Source organism: Sturnira hondurensis, unplaced genomic scaffold (genome assembly GCF_014824575.4).
Source record: "Sturnira hondurensis isolate 20B ecotype Veracruz unplaced genomic scaffold, ASM1482457v3 Scaffold0016284, whole genome shotgun sequence".
NCBI classification, from domain to species: Eukaryota; Metazoa; Chordata; class Mammalia; order Chiroptera; family Phyllostomidae; genus Sturnira; species Sturnira hondurensis.
This window is the reverse complement of record NW_028088915.1, coordinates 7,325,576-7,334,808: the sequence shown is the minus strand read 5'-3', so window position 1 is coordinate 7,334,808 and position 9,233 is coordinate 7,325,576.

Below are 9,233 nucleotides of genomic sequence, written 5' to 3'. Positions count from 1 at the left end.
CTCTTATCCCAGAGCTCACATTGTTCCTGAGGTTTGAGTATTTGAAATTCATTCCTCTGTTGTATATTATAAACATCTGGTAGATATGGACTTTATCAGTCTATTTTATCCCATACCATATCTCAGATACCTTGCACTTAGCCAGTACTGGACAAATACATTTAAAAGGTGAACAGATTATTGGAGGAAGGAACCAATGAAGGTCAGGTTAATAAAGGACGGTCCACAGAGTCCCCAGTGGTGGCCGCTGTCCCAGGCCCCCTCCCCAACAATAAGAGTTTTACATGCTTGCTCCAGGCTTTCTTCCCTGGAACAGTGGGGAGTTTTTCCATCCTCCCACCCGAACCCGCCCCGCCCCGCACCCTGGAGTGATGGGGAATGAGACACAGCCTGCAGTGGCACAGGACCCTTTGGAGGCCGCCTGGCTTCTCTTTCATGGGTACAGTGGGGAGGGAGAGGAGACCCAACTTGTTGGAGAAGCACAGCAAAGCCTGCACTGTATCAGCAGCACTGAGTCCCACCTCTTCAGTGATCGGTCCAGTCCTGGAATGTCAGGACAATCTCACACTTCCTGACCTCATGCTGCTCCCAACTCATCTCCTCAGAAAGCCTCTCCGGATCCCCTCCATCCCTTTCTCAGGTCCCTTGCACTTAGTACTTGGTTTTCTCTGTATACATATTGCATGACGAAAAACAGAATGCTTTCTCCTAAGGTCAGCAACAAGGCAAGGATGTCCACTCCCACCACGTCTACTGATTATTGTACTGGAGATTCTACGCAGTGCAGTCAGGTAAGAAAAGGAAATTCAAGAGCCCTGACCAGTGTGGCTCAGTTGGCTGGGCATCATCCCCAAAAAGTGAAAGATGCCAGTTCAATTCCCGATCAGGGCACATGCCTGGGTTACAGTTCTGGTCCTGGTTCGAGGTGTGTGCAACAGGCAACTGACCCATGTTTCTCTTTCACATCGATGTTCCTCTCCCCAGCTTTCTCCCTCTCTTTCCCTCTCTCTAAAAATAAATAAATAAATCTTGAAAAAATACAAGGAACTTCAAGGCATCCAGATTGGAAAGCAAGAAATAAAACTGCATTTACAGATGACATTATCCTGTATGATGAANAAAAAGTGAAAGTTGCCAGTTCAATTCCCGATCAGGGCACATGCCTGGGTTACAGTTCTGGTCCCGGTTCGAGGTGTGTGCAACAGGCAACTGACCCATGTTTCTCTTTCACATCGATGTTCCTCTCCCCAGCTTTCTCCCTCTCTTTCCCTCTCTCTAAAAATAAATAAATAAATCTTGAAAAAATACAAGGAACTTCAAGGCATCCAGATTGGAAAGCAAGAAATAAAACTGCATTTACAGATGACATTATCCTGTATGATGAAAAGCGTAAGGAATTCACAAAACAACTAGTGGGACTAATTAAAGGGCTGAGGAATGTCAATGTAAAAAAAAACCAACTGCATTTCTAGACATTAGCAATGAGTAATCTAAAAATAAAATTTAAAAAATAATTGCATTCACAATAGCTCAAAAATAATAATGAAATTCCTATCAAAATCCCAGCAAAATATATGTAGACATAGATAAACTTATTCTAAAATTTATATAAAAAGACAAAGAAACTAGATTAACTACAACAAGATAAGAATAAAGAGAGAGGAACCACTGCCCGATACCAAGGCCTTCTATAGAGCTACAGTGACCAGGACAGTGTGGTGTTAGTGGGGACACAGACACAGAGGCCAGTGGGATGGAACAGAGAACCAAGAAACAGACCCACACAGTATGTTCTGTGGTTTTCTAAAAAAAGGGGCAAAATGGAAAATGACAGCCTCTTTGACAAATGGCACCGGACAACTGAACTTCCACTGGAACCAAACCAACAAACAAACAAACAAACCCTCGACCTACATCTCACATCTTAACACCAAAATTAGCTCAAAATGGATCACAAACTTAAATGTAAAATGTAAAATTGTAAAACTTTTAGGAAAGGAGGATGCTGAAAATCTTTGCGCTCCAGGGCTGGATGGAAAGTACAATTCTTAAATATGTTATCAAAGGAATAATGTATTCTTAAAATAGATACATTGAACTTCATCAGAATTAAAAACCTTTGCTGAGCAAAAGACCTTGTTAAGAAGATAAAAGACAAACTACAAACTGGAAAAAAATATTTGAAAATCATTTGTCTGACTTGCATCCAGAAATCAACAAAAAGAATCCTCAAAATTTAAAAACACAAAATGCGGTTAAAACACAAATGTTAGCCTGCTTCTAATCAACCAAAAAAGGCACAAGACATGAGTAGACATTTCACCAAAGAAGAGATGTGAGTTGCAAATAAACACATGGAACAGATGTTTAATATCACTAGCCATTAAGGAAATGTAAATTAAAACTATAAGGAGATGCACATCTATTATAGTAGCTAAAATAAAGAGTAGCAATAAGACCAAGTGCTGGCAATGATGTGGAGAAACGGGATCTCTCATACACTGCTGGTGGGGATAGAAAATGGTGCAGCTGCCTCGTGTGAAACTAACATCCACTTACCATGTGATCCAGCAGTGGCACTTGGGCATTGACTGGTCCCAGAGAAATGAAACCTTACATTCACACAAAAACCTGTACACATAATAAACTGTAAAATTAAAAAGGATAATTTTAATGTATATTTTACTACAATTTAAAAATGGTACAGAAATAGTTGTGGCAGTCTTACTCAGAATAGCCCAAAACTGGGAACAACCTACATGCCGTTCAGTGGGTCAGAGGTTAGAGAAACTGGTACATCTGTGCAATGGGGTACTACTCAGTAACCAAAAGGAAAAAGCTACTGACACATGTACCAACTCTGATGGATTTCAAGGATGTCACAGATCCCAACTACATGATTCCACTTATATAACATGCTCAAAATGACAAGACTATAGAGATGAAGCCAGATGAGCAGTTTCTAGGTGTGATGATTAAATTTTAGGTGTCAACTGGACTTGGTTAAGCAATGCCCAGATCATTGGTACATGTTATTTCTGGATGTATCTGTGAGGATGTTTCTAAAAGAGATTTGCACTTGAATTGGTAGGCTGAGTAAAGAAGATTGCCCTTCCCAATGTGGGCACCATCTGATTCATTGAGGGGCTGAAGGATCCGAATGGTGGAGAAATGGCAAATTTGTTCTCTTTGTGTGACCTGCAATACTCATCTTCTCCTGTCCTCGGACATGGTGCTCCCAGTTCTCGGGCCTTCAGATTCAGGCTGAAATATACTTTGCTTTCTTCCATCTCCAATTTGCAGAAGGCAGCTTGTGGGGTTTCTTGGCCTCCATTTGTTGTATAAACCAATTCCTATATTAAATCTCCTTACATATATCTATATCTATATATCTATACATATCCTACTGGTTCTGTTTCTCTGGGAACTCTGACATACCAGGTGACAAAAGGCAGCACATTAGAGCTCCTCTGTGGCAACGGAACAGTTTGCATCTTGATCATCGCAGGGTTACATGATTCTGTGGGATTCTGTAATGCATATGTAAAAACTAGTGGAAACTGAATATGGTCTATAGTGTAGTTATCACTATTGAATCAATGTCCATTTCCTATATCTGCTATTGTATTACAGTCATATAAGATAGCACCATTGGCAGAGAAGGTTGAAGGGTTTGCGTGACTCTGTACCATTTCTGCAACCTCTGATGAGCTTGTAATTATTTCCAGATAAAACATTCTTTAAAAGTAAAACAAAGTTAGGGATTTTGGTGCTTATCTTAGACTTCCTCCTCCAGTAACATAAGGGTGCCACCTAACTCATGCATTTGACCTCCATCTTTGGTTTCACGTTGCAGACAGCGAGAGCTGGGAACCCAGGGAGCCCAGGTGGAAACACTGGACAACTATGGAAGGGGCGAGAACACCGAAGTCACACACAGCTGGTCCCAGGGACGTACACACTCCTCTGCCAGCCATCGACCTCTCCCATCTTCCAGCTCTCTCCTGACAGGTTCTGAGGGAGCAACCAGAAGCCTCTCCCACAGGGGCTGTGCTAGCCCGTGGCACCTTCCCCTGATCCCCTCTGCAGTGGGCAGTGGAATGGAGGGGAAGAGAGTGGACAAAGGCCAGAGTTGGATGAGGTCTGCTGGGTGCTGACTCTTTAGGAAGTCAGGGCGGGTGCTCAATGTAGGCCTGGGCCCCTGGGAGGCAGGAAGTAGCTGGAAAGGGAGGCTTCCAGCCTTATCCAGGGGAGCAAGGATCACGGGCACCTTCAGCCTGGGCTGCCTCAGTTATGTCTCCTGAGTCTCTCAGAAACAATGCAAGGCACACAAACAAAAGTCAAATTAAAGGGAAAAGAAAATCCAGGTCAGGCTGGAGAGAGAGAGAGAGAGATCAGTTGACAGCAGCCCCTCTCTCCTGGTGATGTGAAACCCCAGCAGGGAGCATTACCCTCACTCCTCAGCCCTCCCAGCCCAGGCTGGAGAGTTCCAAGATGAAGGGCAGGGCCTGAGCTTTAAAGGGTTCTTGTTGAATAGTTCTAAAAAAGCACCCCAGCCCTGTCCTGTGCCTCCATTCCCTTTCCCTGGGCAATGTCATCTTGGCCCTCTGTTGAGACCTTTGCCTGGCCATCTGCAGACTACAGAGTCTCCTGAAACCAGGTCCATTTGGCAGCAGCCACTTTTACTGGGAGTTTGTAAAAACGTCAGGCATGCAGTCAAGCTGTGCAAACTGCTCAAATAGAGGAAGGGGGGACCTCCTGGAGCTCTCCCCCTCAGTGAGTGACACCACCTGCAGGCTGTTTGCAGCCACTCCCTCTCAATACCCCATCCACTCAATTGCTCAGGCCAGGGGCCCATCATCAAGCCCTCTCAGCTCCCCTTGAGAAATTTATCTTTAATCTGCCTCCTTCTCTCCACCATTACCCCAATAATCTCTTGCGCAGGCCCTTGCCATTCCCTCTTCACTGGTCTCCCCAGTCCTACTTTAGCCCCTTCAATCTCGCTTTCCACTCAGCAGCCAGTGACCCTTTAAAATCAGATCAAATCAATCATATCACACTCAGAAGAAAATCTGACTTTCTCCCTCTGGCAGACAAAGTCTTCTTGGACACAGTCCCTGCCTCTCAAAGCTCTTCTACTTCCTTCTTCCATCTCTCACTGCTTTTTCCCTCCGGTACTGGGACAAGCCATGCCCACCCTGTCTTCTCTCATCTCCTCTTTTGGGATGTGCTTCCCCATCTTCAAAGGTCTGACCCTTATCATCAGGTCTTGGCTGAGCTGCCTGTCTTCGCAAGGACTCTCCCTCCAACCCCAACCTCAAGAGGCCAGGCAGTCAAGGCACCTCACCCTGCAAAGCAGTTGGGTTGCAGTCTGGGCCCCAGGAAAGCAGATCCTGAGATGGAGTTGAGAGCGCAGGATGTTCATTAGGGAACACTTGACAATGTAGAAGAGAGGCAGGAAGGACAGGCAGAGGGGCAAGCTGGCTGTGATGCAGGCTCAACAGCAGCCCCACGCAGAGCTCTGCAATTGGAGTGACCTTTGACTTGGATCCAGACGTGGGTCAAGGATGGCCAGGTCTTTGTACTCCTGCTCCAATGGGTCTTTGCACATGAACCTCCCTGGGCTTGCTGCAGCAACATCTGTGGCTGAGCCCATTCCAGAGGAGCTGACGGCGCAAGCCTGCCTTGCCACAAGTGCTCCCAGATCGAGGCCTTCAGAGAAGTTGGTCTGCGCGGTGCAGTGCAGTATCCAACACAGCTTATCTCTATTTGATATTTCTCAAAGTTTTATTATGTGTCTCTTCTAGAATGTAAGGTCCACTGAGGAATTTTGCCTTGTGTACCACTGTGATCTCAGCCAAAAACGTCAGTGTTGAATGAATGCTTTCCATTTGATTTTCACAACCACCCTCGAAGATCCATAATTTGCTTCTCATGGCACAAACGAGTTAAACGAGGCTTAGGTTAAGAAACTTAACCAGTAAGTGGCAGGGCCAGGGTTCCAGTAGGCTCTGTCTAGCTCATAGCCAGCACCCCTCCATCGTAGAGCAGGACAGTGAGGTAGCTATGTGTTGACGTGGGAGGGTGCACATTCCGTGTCCGGCTTTGAACAAGATTATAAATCACTGAAGGATTTAGGTCATTCCCTACAATCCCTCCTAGTCTCAGTGTTTAACCGATGGCCTCTGTGCACACAGAACTCCTAGTAAATGTGGACTCACTGATGTGAAACCAACCCCCACAGGCCCTTGTGCTACACATACAAGCGGGGGTCAAGCTGATTAAACTGAAGAACAATTCTGCTTCCTCATTTCAAAACTGCTTCCTGGTTGGCTCCTTTCACTTCCTGTTCTTTGCCAATGCTCCCCCAAAAGCCCAGCAAAAATCTCTCGATCTGAAGATGACTTTGAAGCATTTTCCTGGCCTGTTCTGTCTGCTAAGGAAAAGTTAGCAGCCTGTGTGATTTCAAGGATTCCCATCTCTTCCAAAGGGCATCCTGCAATTTTGTCAGACTGACCCCCATCCATTAAATATCTCACAAAAACACTAGGGGTGGTTTGACCCAACAGCCCATTTTGTTGTGGTCGCTGGTCTCAGAAGCTGCCACGATACTTTCAGAGTCATGTGAACAAGGACCACCAAGCATTTCTCCTTAATATTCAAGCCAACCACAACCCCCGTTACTGGGGAAGACATACAGGAAAATATTCATGAGAAAATAAAAGATTTATGCCTGAATCTTAGTGGCCAGTGATCTTTGGGGAAGAGAGACATTATTTGTCTATCTGGCAAGGACACAGGACTTGGTCTAGGCCATAGTGGCCTGAAGGGTGGCATTCCTACTGCTGTTCAGGCACATTTTCCTGGGGGCAATAGAGCATAGGTTCCTGGAAATTGTATGATTTTAGACACTGATGTTTGAACTTCATATTTACTCTCTTGGCACATCTGAAGGGTTTATGAGTTATTCAAAGGCAAAGTCATCACAGAGAAGCTGTGGTAGTACTACTACTAATACCACTAATACCACCAGTTAACCTTTATTGAGTGCTCACTACATAATAGCCACTGTATTAAGACCTTCTTGTCCATCATCCATTGATTCCTCATACAACCCTAATAACATCTCTCATCTCATCCCTATTTTACAGAAGAGAAGATTGAGCTCTAGAGGTAAGTAACTCCCCAAGGTCATAAAGTAGGACATACCAGAGCTGTTGCTCAAGAAACATCTAATGAATGAGTGACGGGTAGTCAGCCTGGTACCTTCACTGCCCCTCGCAACGTAGTAGGTTTCTCCTGCCTCTGGGCCTCTACTGAAAAAATGTACCAGAACTGAGTACTCCCGAGTGGCAAGTATATACAGGCACACATAGCTCTCAGAGGAACACATGAAGCCCAGCTTTTCACCTCTTCAGTAACAAAGGAAACAGCCCAAGGAACCCAAATGACATCCTCTGCCCATCAGTCTAGATGAGAAATTTGCTGCCAGCACTGACCCCAAAGTTGCCCTGTCACCATTCAGGGTCAGTGTGAACTGGGGAAATGGCAGACCAGTGGCACCTGTTCCACTTTCCAAATTCCTGAGCCCAACTGGTCAAGCCAGACAAGGCAAATAAGAACTAAACTCAGGCAGAACTTGGGTTAGTGCATTTAGTCCTGTTCTGAACATAGTGGGGGCAGGTGGTTAGAAACACGGCCGTGCACTTACTGGGGGTTGAGCAGTTACCCCCAGAATTCCCATAGTCTGGAGGGAAGCATTTGTTGAGCACCTCACTGGGGTCCCCCATTCCTAGCCCTGCACTCCTAGGTTTCCCAGAGGAGGCAATGCCTGAACTAAATCTTGAGAGGCAAGTAGCATGAGCCAGGTAGTCAAGGACAGGATATTCCAAGTAGAGGAAACAGCGGATGCAAAAGTGTAGTAATACTAGCGGTCATCAAACAAATCCTTCCTCTGTGCCCACTCATTGCCATAAACACTTTACAGATATCACCACTAATTTCAGAGTTTGTCACATCTTGTTCCCCCACTAGAAGTCAGTTCCATGAGGACAGGGACTTTTCCCCCTACCACTGTATCTCTAGTGCTTAGATCAGCCCCTGACACAAACTGGGGTCAGTATTTGTCAACAAACCTTTTTCTTCCAATGGCTGCTGTGTATTTTTTAAAGTATTTTGGTTTTATTTTATTTTTAAATTAAATTTATTGGGGTGACATTGTTAGATTATATGGGTTTCAAGTGTACATTTCTGAGACATGATCTATATATTGCATTATGTGCCCATGAATCCAAAATAAAACTATCCAGTATCGTTTAGGAAGCCAAAGGGTAAAACATGTGTACTTAGACACATACATGCACACTCAACAGAATTTGAAATGCTTTTCCCATTAACATTAGAACTGCTTCTGAGTAATAATCCAGCACTTTTCAAAGTTACTCCTCCAGAAAGATGCATAAATCTATTGATATAACAGAAAACGGCTGATTTTCCTTTGGATTTTCAAAGGCAAACACACACACACACATACACACACACACACACACACAAATGCCAAAAACGAGATTTTACTTGTAACATAGTAAGGATTTCTAAATTTATTTTGAACAGACTCCACCTCCATTTTGTTTTCATTCAAAACAAGTCTAGGGAAGCACATCAGACTGAGAGCTGGGACAGCTACACCCAGGGGCCAGCCACAGAGTAAAGGTTTTGATGAGAGCTTGTACAGATAAAACATTTGGAATTCTTTAAAATTCAGATTTTAGAATCCAGCCCTGATCAGTGTGGCTCAGTGGTTGGGCAACATTCCTCAAAGCAAAGGGTTGCTAGTTCGATTCTCAGGGCACAATGCCTGGGTTGTGGGTCTGGTCCCCGGTCAGGGTGCATGCGAGAGGCAAGCCACCGATGTTTCTTTCCCTCTGTCTCCCTCCCTTCTCCTATCTCTAAAAGTAAATACATGAAATGTTTAAAAACACAAACCCCAAACCCACTTATAGCTATGTGGGAAAATCTCACATTTAAAATCTGAGAGAACCCTAATTTTGTGTAACTGAATAGGAAGTGGCCCTCCCCCAGGTCATCATGAAGGATCCTGGAGAGCGGCCATGGTTTCACAGGACCCACTCCCTTGACCACAGATCACTGGTCCAAAGACAGACAACTAGGCCAGGCAGTAGCAGTAGTTCTGTGGTTATGCAGATTTGGCTGTAGAGTCCATGTCATTTCTG